Source organism: Balaenoptera borealis (assembly GCF_965194805.1).
Source record: "Balaenoptera borealis genome assembly, chromosome: X".
Taxonomy (NCBI): Eukaryota; Metazoa; Chordata; class Mammalia; order Artiodactyla; family Balaenopteridae; genus Balaenoptera; species Balaenoptera borealis.
In genome coordinates this window covers 124049947-124067648 of record NC_138881.1, presented here as the reverse complement: position 1 = coordinate 124067648, position 17702 = coordinate 124049947, and the positions used below count along the sequence as shown (strand labels likewise).

Sequence of the window (17702 nt, the reverse complement as noted above, 5' to 3'; positions counted from 1 at the left end):
CCCATTTCACAGGTGGGAAACGTGAGGCTCAGGAGGCCCCGTGAGTGACCCACAGGTCTGTCAAGGGGCTCTGATCTTAGCCATATGCACAGTATTGTCCTCTCAGCAAGAAGGGGCGAGTTGAATCCTCGCTTTCATCATGGGAGACCGAGGTTCACAGAAGTGGGAGGGCTTGCCTCAGCCTCATAGCTATCAGTAGACAGAGAAGTGAGACTGGGACCGTGGCCTCTCAGGTCCCTCAACGGGCAGGGCTGTGTAAAGATATTCGCGGCCAGGTGTCCAGCGCCCGGCCCCAAGGTGAGCAGAGCTGACCATGTGAATTAGGGGATGACAGGATGCACTTCTCGGCCTCCTCCAGCAGAATTTCTGTAAACCCTTCTTAAAACTCTTACCAGGAGGTATGATCATAAAGGACCAACCATCTCTAATGACTGATTTTAAATCTGTAAAGCTGACCAAGCAAAGCATTGGGACACTGACACCTCTTGCCGCTCTGTCTTTATTGATAATCCACACTCTTCCTCACTAGTCGCTTGCCCTCTGTGCCCCGTAACAAATCAACCTCAGCTGTCTCGTGGCACTCTGGGGTGTGTCATAGCCCTTCTGTCCTTCTGTTCATCGTCTCTTTGGACTAGTTTTGCTCTGCTTTCCCTCCAAAATGGGGAGTCTTGTCCATCTGTGTCTCATCAGCCCAGGCCCCTCTTTGGAGAGTTCAATCACGGACAGGCATAGGATCCCTTTCAAACCAGCATGGGTGTCTCGTCCGTCACCATCCAATGCGTAGAGCCTTTGCATTACGTGTGCCTCGTGTCCCTGAAGACGGCCCCTTTAAGCTCCCAGGTAGCTCTTTTCTTTCATATAGCCGGAGCTCATTTAAAAATGCTATCTGCTAAGTAAATGCTATCTGCAAGTACATTCGTCTGCCAAATACACCAAGAGATTAGGGGAGGCAGAAGAAATAGGGGACTGTATCCCCTGGGAAAGTGTGTGTGTGTGTGTGTGTGTGTGTATGTGTGTGTGTGTGTGTGTGTGTGTGTGTGTGTGTGTGTGTGTGTGTGTGTGTGTGTGTGTGTGTGAGAGAGAGAGAGACAGTGGAGCCAGGGATCTACATACAGCTCAGAGTGCCTCTTTCCCTGCATTCCTTTTTAGTATTTATGCATAAAGTACCCTTGCATATTTATGCAAAGTACCCTCTAAATCTAATCAATTGTTTTTGTCTTTGGTTACTAAATAAAGACGGAGGGAACAGCTTTAAGTGCAACTAATCCAGAGGCTATGCTTGCTTGGCCTCAATTCCCCCCAAGTAAAGTTTCAGATACAGCACACAGCAGCAGCAATACTCAGACTATGGCCTGGTGGATTGAGAGTTAAGATCTAACTTGTACTCCCATGTTTATGATTTTCACGTGAAAAGGCTGTTTCCTACTTTTCTTTCCTATCTATACATTAATTTCTGGTTTGTGTGTGTATGTGTTTGTATACAGGTGTTCCTTATCCAAAGCCTTTGGAAGGGAGATGAATTTTGATATTCACATTTTTTTAAATTAAAAAAGTAATATGGTAGCTATATCATATCTATAATACCCCCAGTGGGATCTGGGAAGCACCCTTTAATAAAACTCGTTAATATTATTGCAGTTAACAGTCACAATGAGAAAAATAAATCAAGACTTGAAATTAATACGTGCACATCAGTTTAGGTCAGGTTTTGTCATCAAAGGAGTCTGTCTGAAAATAAAAGTTCTCAAAACTTTTTGAATTTCAGAATTGTGATTAAGAGATTGTAGATGTGGACAGAACCCACATATGAAAAATTGACTGTAAATATAAGTAAATATCGATGTATAGACGCAGATACGAAATAAAGAAGATTTGAAACCTAAGAGTAACCTTGACTGAGATCCAGTGAAATGAGAACTGAAATAATTTTCCCTAAGTCTTCCTACAGCTAAACCTATTGCTGTGTTCTCGGGAAGGATCCCACGGCCAGTCAACGCTGACAATGACCACTTAGGGGAAACAAGTATAGAAAGAACAGGGAGAGGTACATCAGCTTTTCATGCTCACACTGATGGACAGAAATACTTGGGGATGAGCGGGACGGTGGACTTGAATTCAAAGAGGACACCATGAGAACTCAGATGGGGAGGTGAAGGACTTCAACATCTTTATGAGAAAGAATTGCTTTCTCCGAGCAATTCACAGTTGGAAACAGGGAAGAGCCAGCATTGGTGGGAGGGAAACCCGTTAGCTGTTCAGCTAGTTAAATTGCCACTTCTGCTACATTTATTTTCATATGTCGCTAGTTTATTTTTCAAATGTATATTAAAGTGGCTATGAGGGATGCTAGCCCACGCAATACTTGATTCCGCCTAGGAGATGAAGGACGAATGTGCAATTTCCACATTCTTCACCCCCCAACTGCATTAGAATTATTTCCCATGTACCATTTACTTTCATATTTTAATAAATTGCTTTTAAAAAGAATGCTAGTGGTTACAACAAAGATAATAGGTGATACTAAAAATCATTAACATTTAATATATTAAACTACCTACTCCATAGTCTGTAAATATTACAAGTGTGCTCTGTGACTTCACCCCGAATGTAATAAAACTTCTCAAAGGACCCACGTTTGTGAACAACTTCAAAGTGAACTGCTCAACCTTTTCAAAGATCAGATTTTGCCACTGTGTTCATCGGGGTGAGCAGTCTGTACTGAGTGGAGCGAAGCCTCATTTTAATCCTAATCCCATTTAGTAGGTCTTCATGGTCACGGGCCAGACTGAGGGCAAAGAAGCTGCCTTAGCAAGTCAATGACCCTAGTGGGGAAATCCAGGGCTAGAGAAGGGGATCAAAGGGCAGGCCAGTGGGAGAGAAGTTTGGGAGGTCTTTAAGATGCCTTCTGCAGACAGCATTGGCCCTAGTGTGGAAGCTTGAGAGTACTAGGGGGAAAAGATGGGGTTTTTTTGTGTGTTTTTTTTTATGGTAAAATTTAAGTTCTTAAATGCTCCATTGCCATATACATAAACCAAAATTAAAATTAATTGCTTAATTATATTTACATAATATGCACAAAAGTATTATTATGATGGTTTTGACTGTCAAACTTTTCTATATTTAATTTCAAATATTCCCATTTTTGAAAGATGTTTTCTACCTGTGAAATAATTATGTGATTCCACACAGTTTGTGGAGTTCCCTCCCCATATAAATTCTGCAGTTGTCTTCTTGGCTTGGTTAAGGTTGCATAAACGCCAGTGCTTTTATCTGGGACAGAGATTGGATTCTTGTTGGAAGTATAGGTCAGTTCCACAGAATCCTATTTCTGTCTGTGATTCTATTACTTCAAGAATGGGAGTAATCATGTAAAAGATGGGTTTTAAGAGGTAGTTCAGGCACCTTAATCTCTAGACCTGACAGTCTCTCTATGCTTATACTGACGAGGCCTCTTGTGCAGTCAAGGGCTCAATATGTATGTGACACCATTAGATAGACAGTCAAGAAGCCATATGAAAGAACTGGGACTACTTTGCCTAGAGGAGACTCTGGGGCAGGGAGGAGGGCGGTTCATGTGATGACAGTCTTCAAAAACCAGAAGGTCTGTCCTATGGGAAAGGGAGTGGGCTAGTTCTGAGAGTCTTCCAAGGTAAAATTAGGACCAATGAACTAGAGATCTAGCCAGGAAAGATCTCACTTCAACATCAGAAAAGACTTAAATATCTACAGCTGGCCACAGAAAGAGGCCACTGCTTTGTAGGCCAGTGAGCTTGATACCCTTAGGTGACCAGATAGCCGGCAATAAAGATTCCTATTATTGATCCACAGAGGAGTTGGATGATCTTTAAGGTGTCTTCCAACTCAAAGATTATGATCCTCATGAAATGAAAGTGCATAGGGGATTTTAAGGGAGATGGTTTGGACCTTAGAGAAAATGTGTGAGGAGACCTTTGCCCAATCCAATCTGCTCCTTAAGGCAGGTCTGAAATGACCTACTCTTGGCAACACAGTCACAGAGCTCTTGTATGAACCTCAGAGGATTACAGCTGCCTTTCTGTATGGCTACTTCATAAATCAGACTTTTCACTAATTCAGATTAACGGTCTCCGGAAAACCAAACATCTGCATCAGTGCTATCTGACTCGAATCCTAATTTAACTGTAAATTCCTCTCTCAGGAGATAAACAGGGATGATGAATTGGCCATTCTGCTCAATCAAGCTGTGTGGGCATCAGAAAGGAAAGGTTCCAGAAGGGGTAATGACTTTGTAGTGGGAAACATATATGGGAAGGATTCGACAAGCAAGTCCCCAGGGTATTGATCTTGGCAGCATATTTCACAAGGCCCAGACCTTGCCAGAGAGATGTAGCATGAGATGCTTGATGGGGGAGTCTATCAAGGATGTTGTTAAACCCTCGTCTTTGGTTGAAACTTGTACGAATTTCATCAACATGACCCTTTTCCGGTTTTATAGAGATCAAATGTCTGTCTACCAGATAATCTGAAATGCTTCTATACTTGATTCCATCATTAAGTTGTAAAGGGATGGCCCTGGGGCAAAGGAATCAACATTTATAGCTGATCTTTCCTCTCTTCCTCCTTTTCCTCTCTGAACTCTGGGCTCCAAAACTGGAACAATCTATGTGCCTCACCATACTAGGCCCCTAGAGGCAAACACTCTGAGCCCTGAGCCTATTCCAGCCCGGGGATGGGACGAATCCATTTTGGTCTGAGTCAGTAGTTTTGAAATCTACCCCAACCCTCCCCCAGAAAACCCATTTAGCCCAACTGTCCAATAGAAAGTGTAGGCAGAAGCATAATACATAAGACAGATAAAAACACAGTTGCTCTGGTGGAAACAAGGGATGGGGCAGAATGTAGGGGAGGAAGTCCCCAGCAGCTTTTCCTCCACCCTGGGATGGCCCCTGAGCACAGTTTGAAAATAAAAGACTGCATAGCCCAATATTATCACAAGCAACTCAGAATCAAGTATGTTCTGTGTTCATGCACTGGTGCCACTGACGAGCAGATGGTGAATAGCCATCCACTTGTAATTCGGGCTACACCCTGGCATGGCTCCGAGGAGATAATCTTTGTCCAATGTGTGTGTACACTGGGATTTTGTCCTTTTGTCTGATTTTGGTGTTTGAAATGGAGTCTGCTCTATTTATTTGCAAAGCATAAGAAGGAGATGCACACCTATCCACTCACGTTCATCTTCATGGGCAAGTTACCGTATATGACATAGTTTAAAGCCCTGACTGACTGAAGAGATATGTGGTTGGTGAAATAATGACTCCCCCAAAGATGTCCAAATCGTAATCCCTGGAACCTGTGAATATGGTACCTCATGTGGAAAAACGAGTTTTGCAGATATGAATAAATTCAGGATCTTGAGATGGGGAGATGGTTCTGGATCATCTAGGTGGCCCCAGTGTCATCCCAGGATCTCTGGGAGCCAGAGCTTGGTGTCAGGAAGGCTCTAGTAGATTACTGCCACAGCAATGGGCAATCAAAGAGGTTATATCTTCCCAAGAAGCTGCAAGTTGACCATTTGGAACTTTCATGAAAACTCGAAATGAATGGCTCCTCACATTTTTGGATCACCAGCAGTTAGTTCTATTTATCTTAACTTACGTGGCATCTTACTTCTTTTCTGAGGCCATAATGTTGAGTGATTTTGGCAATGGCTTTTCAGAGTTACATTTGACTCACAATCCATCACAGCTTGGCTACCCTTTTGGTGGACTGACCAGACCCAGGCCCTTGTCATCTTTTCCTGCCTGTGCCCTTTCTCCCATTTTCAGTCTATTTCACATATCTAAACAGCTACATTTCCCCTACTGATTTTAAAGAGGTAGTTTTAGTACAGTGAGAGGAGCATGCTTGGATACTTTATTTTTGTGTGACCTTAGGCTAAGCACTTAACGGAAGGTTTTCAGTTTCCTCATCTGTAAAATGGGGTAATACATCACATAGGCTTTAAGAGGACTGAGTCAAGAAATTGAGGTGAGAGAACTCTGTTAACCAGTACTTCTCAACTTTAATGTGCTTACGAATCACCTGGAGATCTTTGGAACATGCAGATTCTCATTAGGTAGGCCTGGAATGGGTCCTGAGTTCTGCATTCCCAGGCGCTACAGATGCTCCCGGTCAGTGAACCACACTGAGAGGACCAAGGCTACAGAGGCTATTCAGATACAAACTGCTGGGGGAAAAAAAATAAGTTGGTGAACTGGAAACTAATGCCTAAGACACAGTTTTGAGATCAACTGTGGATTTTATTTTTCCATAATTATTCTGTATTCCTTTAGCAACAAAGAAAGTTGACTGCCTTATGTCATTTTGAATCTAACCTGGTCAAGTTGAAGCTTCCTTTGGGCAATTATTCCTGAAGAGGTTTTATCCGATTCCTTGTGATAAGCACCAGCTTCAGCTTACAACTTTCCTGAGGCTACCTGCCTGCACTGGTAGTTGACTAAATGCATAATTCTTTCCTCCAAATGTGCCCCATGGATCACCACGAGGGTCTGAGGCAGCTTGCCACTATCACCGCCAAGGGTCAGGGTGGTATTAGACTGCATCCATGGTCACGGCTGGGACCCTGAGCATGATTCATAATGGCTAATAGAGATGCAGCATGCGAGGTGCGCCAGGAACCAGGTTCAGCACCTTCCCTGAATCTTCTTTTTTAATCCTCACAATAGTCCCGTAAGTCAGGCACTCTTAATACTCCCATTTTAGAGCTGAGAATACCGAGACTTAGCACCAAACAATATCAAGTTGAAAAATAGTTTTAAGGATACTAGGGGGCAAACTTCAACATGCAGTTTCAAAGGAATGGAAAAAACCAAGGCGTCTGGATCCCGCCTCACTGCAGTATGAAGTGAGGTGGCGCTACGGAGGGTGCCAGCGTGTTGCCAGCAAGGCTGGTCAATGGTGGCTAATGGGCCATTTATGTCTTGAGAACATCACAATTTGCATTAGGGAGAATAAACCGGTATTCAAATTTTTTCTGGAAATAATTAAAAGCCACAGTGACTTTTCCGCTATCGGTCAGAACTGTTTCAACAAACAGGTAAACAGGTGAAAAAAATTGTATACAGCCAAGTATTTTTGTCCGTTTTGCCTTTAAAGTCTACTTTTTAAAATGGGGGCAAGGGGGAGAATGAAGGTAAGCAAGTGGACAGAACTCCGACTCCCGTGACCCTGTCTCCAGCAAAGCAGAGAATGAACGGTTGGCAGCTCACATTCATAAGGAACCCAGAGAGGGCCAGATATCAGGAATCCATAACAAGGTCAAAGCGTTCCCATAAAGAATTCCATCAGTCACAGATCCTAGGGGGAGCAGTGGATGACTTTGACTGGGTGACTTAAACCCACAGGCTGCTCCCCTTCAGGAATCTTGCCATTGTGTCTATAGGACTGGACTGGAGATGGGGCCCAGCTCCCCATCAGGAGAGCCCCAGCCATGGGCAGCCTGAGTTCCCTAGGAGAGTACAAAACAGGCTGCTGATAGGCTCAGAGCCGTCAGCACAAGCCTCTGCCTTTGCCCTTGCTTGAGGACCTCTTTCTGTCACCCATCATGCTCAGAGCTGCCTCTCGGCTGGAAAAGTGGGCACCCCTCGTCCAATCTCTCCCTAGACTACATTTCTTCCTTGCTGTCTCCCAACGCCAATCTCCTTATCAGTAATGTCTGCTCCCCTTCATGTCTGATTTGTTACCTGATGTATCAGAGACACTTGATTTGGAGGGTGAGCTTCTAAGGCCAGAGGCTTTATCAACCACACACACACTCTGTACAATGTTTGGTGCGCTTAAGACACCCTAGAGTAAAGCCATATAGAGGTCTTCTCTGTAAGATCTCTAGGAGAATTGTCCCCGGGTGCACCCACTGACTATGGTTCCAATAGGAGATCGTCATCATTGGAGCAACAAGACCAAATACTTTTTAAGTGCAGAGCACTTGATAATGTTCCAGTATTTTCACTCCCATGACCTCACGTGATTGCTACAAGAACACTGGGCGGGGGTCGGGGGAGAGATGGGAACGGGTATCCTCCCACTTTACCCATGATGCTCCAGGACCTCTTAGCCATGACACGTGGCTGGGCTCTGAGGCGGAGTGAGTGGTGGTGGGTTTCACCAGGCTACTGGGACGCTTTCTTAAACTGCAAGTCTAGCTTGAGGAAAGGAAAAGAATCCAGGATCCACTACAAAATCCACCCTGTAATCATACCAAAAAGCAACAGGAACACAGAATTAATCCCAAATGTTTTCTTCAAGTGACCTAATGAGACGTATTGCAAGAATTCAGTGTTCAAAACACTGAAGGCAATCCGCCCCTTAGGCTAAGAAAAGCCTGTTGCATTTGACTCCTGAGAATGACAAAACTCACGGAGGCTAGAGGAAAAGATTTCCAGTTTACAGCTGATAACTCTTTCCACACAGAGTAGTAGTTTGTTAAGATGAAACAGGGGAAATTTAAATGTCCTTTATGTTTCACGTCACTGTTTCTTCAAATATTGTATTTGTCTTTAAACAGGTAATAAACATGGTACTGAATTCAAAACCTACAGCAAGGGATACAATGAAAAGTACATCTTCTGCCCCTCTACTGTCACGTCACCCAATTTTCCAAAGTTTTCCACTGTTATCAGTTTCTTACGGTTCCTCCAATGGTACTTCCTATATTTATGAATATTGATAGGTGCGCTTTTCAATGAAAAGCTTTTAAGTTATAAAAGTAATACCTGCAAAATAAAATTCCTGTATATGGGATGACAGGGCATCCAGTGAATGGCATTCCAAGTCATATACACAATTTCTAAACTAAAACCTATACAGTTTCCTTACTGAATGTGCCTTCATAATTATGCCTGAAATAGAAATAAAAGCATTAGAATACCCAAGTGAATGGCAAAAATTGCACCTTGCAAAACCGCAGCGTCTAACCCTAACACGAGGAAGAGGCAGTAACGTTAACACAGAGCCATGAGGGGCGGAAGCTGCTCAGACAGCCCTTCTGGGTGAGACCAGGCTGCAGGTTCCCCCCATCAAGAAACAGTTGCTGACTGCCCTCCACCGTGACACTTCCTAAAGATGTGGTCAACACAGGATGGTTTCACTTCCTCACCGCTACAAACTTCTATAGGCCCAGTAATCAGGCTTTGTAACTCTGGCCTACTGAAACTGCTTTCTTTTTTTTGTGTGTGGTATACGTTTGTGTGTGTGTGTGTGTGTGTGTGTGTGTGTGTGTCTTGCAGGTACTTTGTCTAATGGGAAGTTTAATGTCAGGAGGTACGTGGTGCAATAAGAAAAACCAAGAACAGAAGTCATTGTACATTCAGGCCTCCAGGAACTGGGGTTGCGTGCAAACCAGACCTGGGACCAACGGCAGCAGGAGGGACCACTCTTGTGCTCCAGAAATGTGACTTGGCTATTCTGCATGTGTTGGTGCCTGACATCACCAACACACTTATTCCTTCTATTATTTTTTCTCTACCTTATAGCTCTTCTTCCCTCATAGTACCTGCTTCCTTCTGACTTGGACCTCATACGGTCCCAACCCCAACTTATTCTTTTCTACCGTTAATCCATTCTAATTCAGCTTTTTTTATTATGATTTATTTATTTTTCTTATTAGTCATCCATTTTATCCCCATCAGTGTACACATGTCAATCCCAATCTCCCAATTCATCACAGCACCACGCCCCCCCGCCCCCACCGCTTTCCCCCCTTGGTGTCCATACGTTTGTTCTCTACATCTGTGTCTCTATTTCTGCCCTGCAAACCGGTTCATGTGTACCATTTCTCTAGGTTCCACATATATACGTTAACATACAATATTTGTTTTTCTCTCTCTGACTTCCTTCACTCTGTATGACAGTCTCTAGATCCATCCAGGTCTCTACAAATGACCCAGTTTCGTGAAACTGCTTTCTTAATTGCTACCAACAGCCCCTGTCCTGCCCACTCCCTGTTGCAAATCAGATGTTCTTACTTTCCTCGGTCTCGCTCCTTATTAGACTAGAAGCCTTGAGTTATTTTGTACTTGGCCCCAGTGACCATATACGGCACGAGGTCTCTTGGTTTCAGAATTTACCATGACTTCCTCACGGAGAGATGCAGTTTTTTTCTACAGGATTTTCAGAGATCTTTTTCCATTACCCCTCTACTTTAGGGCCAGTCTTTATTTCCCTCTCTTCCCATGCCTTTGCTTACCCTGTTTTTTCAGTCTAGAATGACACTTTTTCCTTCTCTTCTGCTTCCTTAAATCTTTATCTTTTAAGCTCAAATTCCAATAACCTGAGGTCTTCTCCATGACTTTAATTCTCCCAGATACTACTTCCCTGTTCTGATTTCTTTTCACTAACTTCATCACAGTTTATCACTTCATTATTCTCGAATTATGACACTGTGCTAACCTTCTGCCTGCTCACCTACACTGTAAATTCCTTGATGGCAGGGGCCAGACTGTACCGTCACTTTCTGTATCGCTGGCACGATAACTTGTATATAATCTTCTTATTATGAAAACACACTCCAAATGGCCTCACAATGAACAGAAAATCAGCACAAACAAGGTCACCTGGTAAAGAACAATACTTAACTATGAAATGTCTATGTACTGCCGACTCTCAACAGAAGTCCTACTTGGGCCAGCCTACCCAACCCCAAAACATCCTGAGTCAGATGTTCATTTGATGAACATAATTAAGCAAATAGGTTGTCTGATGATGGATTTGTAACCTTTCAACTGGTTGGATGGCTGTTGGCCCGTCACAGTGCCTGACTCTTTCTTCAGCTTCAGTTCTACTGACAAAACGTAACATATTTGGAAGGACAGTTTTAATGTAATTGGTATCTTGAGCAACAGCTGTCCATGGGTCACAGGGTGCAATGTACATGCATGAACGTAAGAAATAAATGGTGTGGCTCTTACTGAAAATGAATGCCATCTATACACAGACTTTCCCATTTTTAATTAAAATGATGATTCCATTATTTCGATTTGTGTGAAACATGAGCTACCCTCGTCATATCATTTTGATACATTAACCAGCCCGGTCTACACTGTGCCTGATATTAACTCCCTTTCTAGTTGATGATTTTTCTAGTGGCATAATTAATTTCCTCATGGAAGAGAAAGTATTCAATCAATTTGGGATTAAATTTGAGGTTGAAGGACTTTCACAAAAGACAGAACTAAATCTCCTAGCCCACATGCATTGCTAATTACGACACACTCACATTAAGAACAAGAAGGTGTTCCCTTCCCATGATAAGTGGGCCTGAAAATCCTCCCCAGCATTCACAATAAATCACAAAGACCATTAATAAACAGGCAAGGCAAAAAAAGACAGATTCTACAAGAATTCACTCCCATTCTTTGCCTAAGACTATCAATGTCATATTTAAAGCTGACATCTTAAGTCTTCTATACAGAAGCCCTCTAAGTCAAAAGCCCAGCTATTTTAAACAGAATTTCCTACGCCTGTTATTTTGAATGACAGCAAAGGAAATACTGGATCTTTAATCCTGTAATGTTATCTGCCTGAAAATCTTGCCTTCCAGCTAACAGTCTCCCTTCTCATCAAGGCTAAATGAAAGGAGGTCAAGTGTAAATGAGAGAAGAAGAGGGGACCACACTTTCCTCATACTTGGGGAGCTCCTTTGATCTTGAGCCCAACATGCTTTTGACGTCAAGAGGAAAAGGCTGATCATGGCCACCAGTAATAAGATAGCTAAGTATAGCCAGCCTCATTCAACATTGACTCCTGTATGTGGAACGGCAGGGCTTACACTCGAATCTAGATCAGTAGCAACAAGAATGGCAATCCCGTATTACAAACGAACACAGAGCCGCTTAAAAGCTGATCTAGAAAGAAATGGAAACAAACCTAGGCACTTCTCCAAGAACTTGCAGGATCTGTGATAATGACAAACAGGCAAGTAATAACAAGGTCGGGGTGTTTGGTTTTGTCATTAAGAGGAATCTGTCATGTGGAGGAATTTGTCATGCAGAGGAATTTGGGACATTTAGAAATTCCAAAGAAGGCAGAATTTTGAATAAAAAGGATTAAACAAACAGACAATTAAAAATACCTTCCGAAGTTAAGCAAATTACATTTGTGGTCATGTGAAAACCTGGGAATCTGCCTATCCTGAGAGTATGTCAATAGCAAGTCACAGTTATACAGGGTGCCCATCAGCTAAGCCCAAACAAATGTACATCTTAGGAATTATGGTGAAGAAAGGCATTCACAACTTGTGGGTGGGGCGGGGATTTTAAATGTCCCAAACAAGAAAAATACGCTCACTTGCAAACCACATGAGACGTGTACTGTTAGTGAGATGTGTTTGCTAGCCTGATGTTATCAAGGTCTCAAATTCCCATGCACTTTCCACCAGCCTACACTACTCTAGCTTCATAATGACAAGACCGAGGTACATTACTCTGCCGGTTGGAAACTTGGGCAAAAAATTGGTGGGGAAGTATTTTCCAGAAAGGTTACACGCTAAAAATGTTCTCTTTGAGTACAATTATATTCCACTACGTATTTCAGACAACTACGCCTAAATTCAAGGTATTTGAATGATAGAGAACGCGTGTGTCCACGTGTGAGTGCGTGTACATGCCTGTGAGTGTATGTGTGCATGTGCATGTGACTGAGTAGACGCATCTATTGGCTAAAATCCAAGATGGCTAATACCGAGAAGTAAAATAATTTCAGCATCAATTAAGATGGTTGCCTAAGAAGTAAAACACTATTGAGAGAAGTACCATTCCTCAAATGAGGTGCACAATATTGATTTTAAATTTTAAAAATAATGTTGCTACTAGCTGGCTAAGAACAGAAATGTTGACTTCAGTGGTACACACTGGACATTAAGTCATTGAATAAAGAAGATATTGTTGTTGGTCAATGTTTACATTAACGCTCATTTGGGTTCTAGCCATGTTTTGACAGCACACACAAATGTACATTTACACGTATGAGAGTCAAATGTTACTCAAGTTCTCATCATATACGCGAAAGTTAGTTGCAGAAATAAGAATGTATAAAGGCAAAAAGTCTAAAAGAACTCAAATGGTGGTTATTTTTCTATCTGTTGAACATGACTCATTAAATATTCAAGGTAAATGTCAACTCTCTTTCAGTTAGCCATGAAACTCATGAAAATTGATATGCTTCCAGTATATGGAAACAGCTGAAGTGGTCATCGACAGATGAATGGTTAAAGAAAATGTGGTATCTGTCTATCTACCTATTTATCTGTCTATCTATCTATCTATAGGAAAGAAATATTATGCAGCCTTAAAAAAGAAGGAAAGCCTGCCACTTGCAATAACATGGATGAACCTGGAGGATATTATCCAAGTGAAATAAACCAGACACAAACAAAAATACTACATATTCTCACTTATACGTGGAATCTAAAGAAAAAAATCCGATTCATAGTAACAGAGCGTAGCATGGTAGTTTCCAGGGGCTGGGAGGTGGGGGAAAAATTGGTCAAAAGGTACAAACCTTCAGTTACAAGATGAATAAGTTCTGGAGACCTAATGTGTAGCATGGTGACTCTAGTTCATAATACTGTATTGTATACTTGGAATTTGCCAAGAGAGCAGATCGCAAGCGTTTTCACAGCAAGAAAAGGGTAATTACATGAGGTGACAGATGTGTTTGTTAGCTTGATTGTGCTAATCATTTCACAATGTACGTGTATATTCAAACATCACATTGTGCACCTTAAACGTGTACAATTTTTATTTGTCCATCATAGCTCAGTGAAGCTGGGGAAAAAACTGATAGGCTTCCAGTTGGTCACAGGACAATGATAAATTCCTGGTTTGGAGCTATGGTTTATGTAGAACCAACCTACTCTTCTAGCAGTATAAATGAACCAGTACAGATCTAGTATTGATGACATCTTTGATATTTTCAGTAATTTAAAAAAATCCTGTCAGGAAAAATAACAAAGCATAGCATTACTTTTTTTTCCTCTTTCTTCTTTCCCCTCCTCCTCCTCCTCCTCCTCTCTTTCTGGCATCTTACTTGTAGAAGACTCAATATTCATAATACTGTCCATTTTTAATGGTCCTTTATTTCTGAATTGTATTACAAAGGGACGTGACGAAGTTCACTTATAGAAATGTTTCCAGTATATGTTTTTTAATTATTTGAGTCATTAGAATGGGAGAATTTTCCCCCAATCCCCTCTAAATATCTTGTCTGCCTATAACAGGATACTGATATGCAAAAGAACAAGTCAAATATTTAAAAGTTTTTAAGATTTATATTTCAAATAGTTCTCAGTTAACTCCAATCTAGAATGAGCAGGCAGAAAGAACCCAACCTCCTGTAATTTGCATGTTATAAATGCCATTAGAGAAGGGCAAGAAAGGGCATGGCGTCAACTGAAACATGAAGAGATTTTAATCAATGCTTCCTTTGCTGTGCTTTTTCTTTAGAGATTGCATCTTTGGGAGCCCATCCTGTGTTAATCGTGTTTCCAAATTGTATACGGATCTGCAAGAGGAGACCAAAGCCACTTTTGCTCTGTGATTTTACTTTCCTTTAATATGATGGTTTATACACTGTGGTTTATTCATTTATTGGTCTGATGGTTTTTATGAGTTGTGCTTCAACATAGGTTCTTTACGAGTATCATGTTTTATAAAGATATGGAGAATGTAATATAAGTCTGATACAATTATGGTTATGTGCCACGCAAGATAATACTGTAAATATGAGGAGAGTCTGAAAAGCTGCTTAGCAAAATGATCTTAATATACAAGGCAGTGTGAAAGTGTAAGAGGAATCTATAATGACAACGAAGATTAGCCATTTGCTCTCTAACCTTATTTACAGAAGCAATCAGAGGTATTCAGGTCGAGTTAATGACCCTGTCTCCAATTAATTCAATTGTCTACAAACAGCACTGGTGCAGTGGCTGTCTTCAAGTCTGCCGCACAGTCTCAGAGGGAATACATAAGACTCCATTAAAAGTGACAATAATAATGCATTTATTACTGAAACACTATTGTATTATAAATACATTCCTCATGTTAAATTATGCTCCACGCTTTAACAGAAATTCAATTACTGAAATAATAAAAAGATGGTGTATTTGCCAAGTGCTTGGACTATAATTTGGCTGCTTTAGTTACCAGCGGTTGGCTGTTTTGCAATTTTTCCTTCATAGACTATTTCCTTTGAATAAATGCCAGACTTTTTCATACACATTTTATGAACAAGTTGCAAAATGAAATTTTGAGCTTTTGAATCCAATTATGAAAGACATAACTAAATCTATTATTGAAAAAAAAATTCTAGTAAGCCCTTTCTGCCGTTGTTCAGAACTGTCTGGTAATTGAGGTAAGCACAGGTGCTGCTCATTATGGACCATTGTGCACCATCTGAATTCTGGGAACTGTGGAATTCAGATGGTTTCAACTCTGTTTGTGTGAATAACAAACAGGCCTGATTCTGCACTTGTTTGTACAAGCTTGTACACAGCTCATTTGGGACTTCGAAGACACCTGCTTACCCTTTTGAAGCCAAAACAGTATCATTTATGTTCTGGCTATCCTTTCGATGACAATTTTGCAAAAGCAACAGATTTTGTGCACTCCCTTCCTTCTCACCATCCCCTCCATCGTGCAGTAACTTCAACACATCCTTGTCTTCAGTGATAGGAAAATGAGTTGAGTCAAGCTATGGTAATTATCCAATGACAAGAGAAGACACAGAACTGTACAACGCAGACAGAGAGAAACGAAGAACCATCTCTTCTCGTGGAAGAGCTTTGACAAACCAAGTATCTCAGGTGGACGGGGGATATGGTTTATTTGCATTTAGGACCAGGAGATTTTTTTCCCTTTCTTTCCTTTCTTTTGCCCTTCTTCTGGGTTCTCACATTTGTCTTTCTAATGTCCAGTCTTCTTGTCTTTTTTTTCAGCTTTATTGAGATATAAGTGACATATAACACTGTAAGTTCGAGGTGTATAACATGGTGATTTGGTATATGTATATATTGTGAAATGATGACCACACTAAGGTTAGTTAACACCTCCATCACTCCATCACCTGAGAGAATTACAATGTGTGTGTGTGTGTGTGTGTGTGTGTGTGTGTGTGTGCGCTGAGAACATTTAAGATCTACTCTCCTTCTCATTGTCTTCAGATGGGTCATCTGAAAGCAGAGAACCTTATAATCACAGAGACTTGTTTCCTGCTTTCAGAATGCAAAGGCCAGCAGCCATCAGTTGAGTTGGCTCGCCTGAGGACGATGGAGCCCGCACTGCGGTCCTGAGCTTCTGAGTGACGTCACACGCCAACCTGAATATTCCAGCCCTGCAGTAGCTTCTCGGTGCTATGACTAACTTTAATTATTTAACGACTTGGCATTTTCTCGTTTCACTGAGGTCTTACCTGATGTAAAGATAACTCCTAGAAAATACATAGTAACAAAGCGGTAGTACAGCAGAAAACAAATCTAGATTACGCTTATCTCCAACTGGCACTCCACCCACAGTGACTACCATAAAAGGTGACATTCTAAAATCCCATGTTGGAATGTCCCAAATTGGGTGAAAGACATAAACTTAAAGATCAGGAAACCCCAAATAGGGCCTACTCATCCAGACTGTTGCAGGCCTGCAGGGGAATGAACAGAAAGTTCCAGAATGGTTCCTGTTCCCCCAGGCTCGTCATCAGCATCCTGTACATGGCCTCTTTTCCACGGCTGCCTTAGAAAGGGGAGGGAATGGAGAAGTAGGGGGTGGGGGAAACCAGCACAGCAGAAGAACAAATTCAACAGTCTTAATTCACTGTAGACTCTTTTCTCATTTCTGTTGTAATTCCAGTGTTGTGAACATTAATAAATACACATTTGCTCAAAAAATCCCATTTTCGCGAGTCCTTACGCTGGGAGTTTGATTTCACATACATGCAGGAAATAGTTGAAGATGGAGGGAATGAAAAATAAAACCAAGAGAAGAAATTATGGATGCAAGGTTTTAGGCTCGAAAGCTCTACTAGGAGACATCCCAATTCACCCACAGTGTTTATAGAATCTGGAAGATAATTCTTCCACTTTAGCAAACACACTCCAAGGTCCTAGAGAAGTCCAATGGTGAAGCAGAGTAGGCAACCCATGTCCATTTGCAAAGCCATGACTTCTATCTACCTTGTCCATCAGGCAAGGTTTCAGTCATGACCATGCTTAATAAAGCCAATCAAGGTAGCGATCAGCCAAAGTAAGTTCCTGCATGCCAGATATGAAACATGCCTAACGTGGTTTGACAGTGGGTCACAGAAGGACTTTGGAACCTTACCTTTTCCCTTATCATTATCACAGAAAGTGCAACAGAAAGCTCTGCAGGAATATAAATAATTTGGAAACCCTCATAGACAATATTCTACTGTGTGTCTCATTTGCACTTCAAGAAAGCTGCCCTCCAGACCTTATGTACTTTTAAGATTTATCTGAAAGATACATGAAGAAGACTTCCAGCCAAAAAAAAATGTACATATTTAATAGAATTAGATCTCTTGGCAAGAAAATGTCAAAAGAAAAGGCGAAATATTAAAGCGAATGCGAGGTGCTCCTCTCCACAGCTTTCCCGCTTTGATAAATATCTTCTGGGATGTCATTTACTAGAAAGTCATGATTTTACAAAACGGGAAAA

At 41.6% G+C, this 17702-nt stretch overlaps 1 protein-coding gene across 4 annotated transcripts in view; it reads right to left on the bottom strand.

The window, feature by feature from the left end:
• The window catches only part of AFF2 (ALF transcription elongation factor 2), a 482808-nt gene that overhangs the window by 35684 nt on the left and 429422 nt on the right, over positions 1 to 17702 (bottom strand). The window lies entirely within an intron of this gene.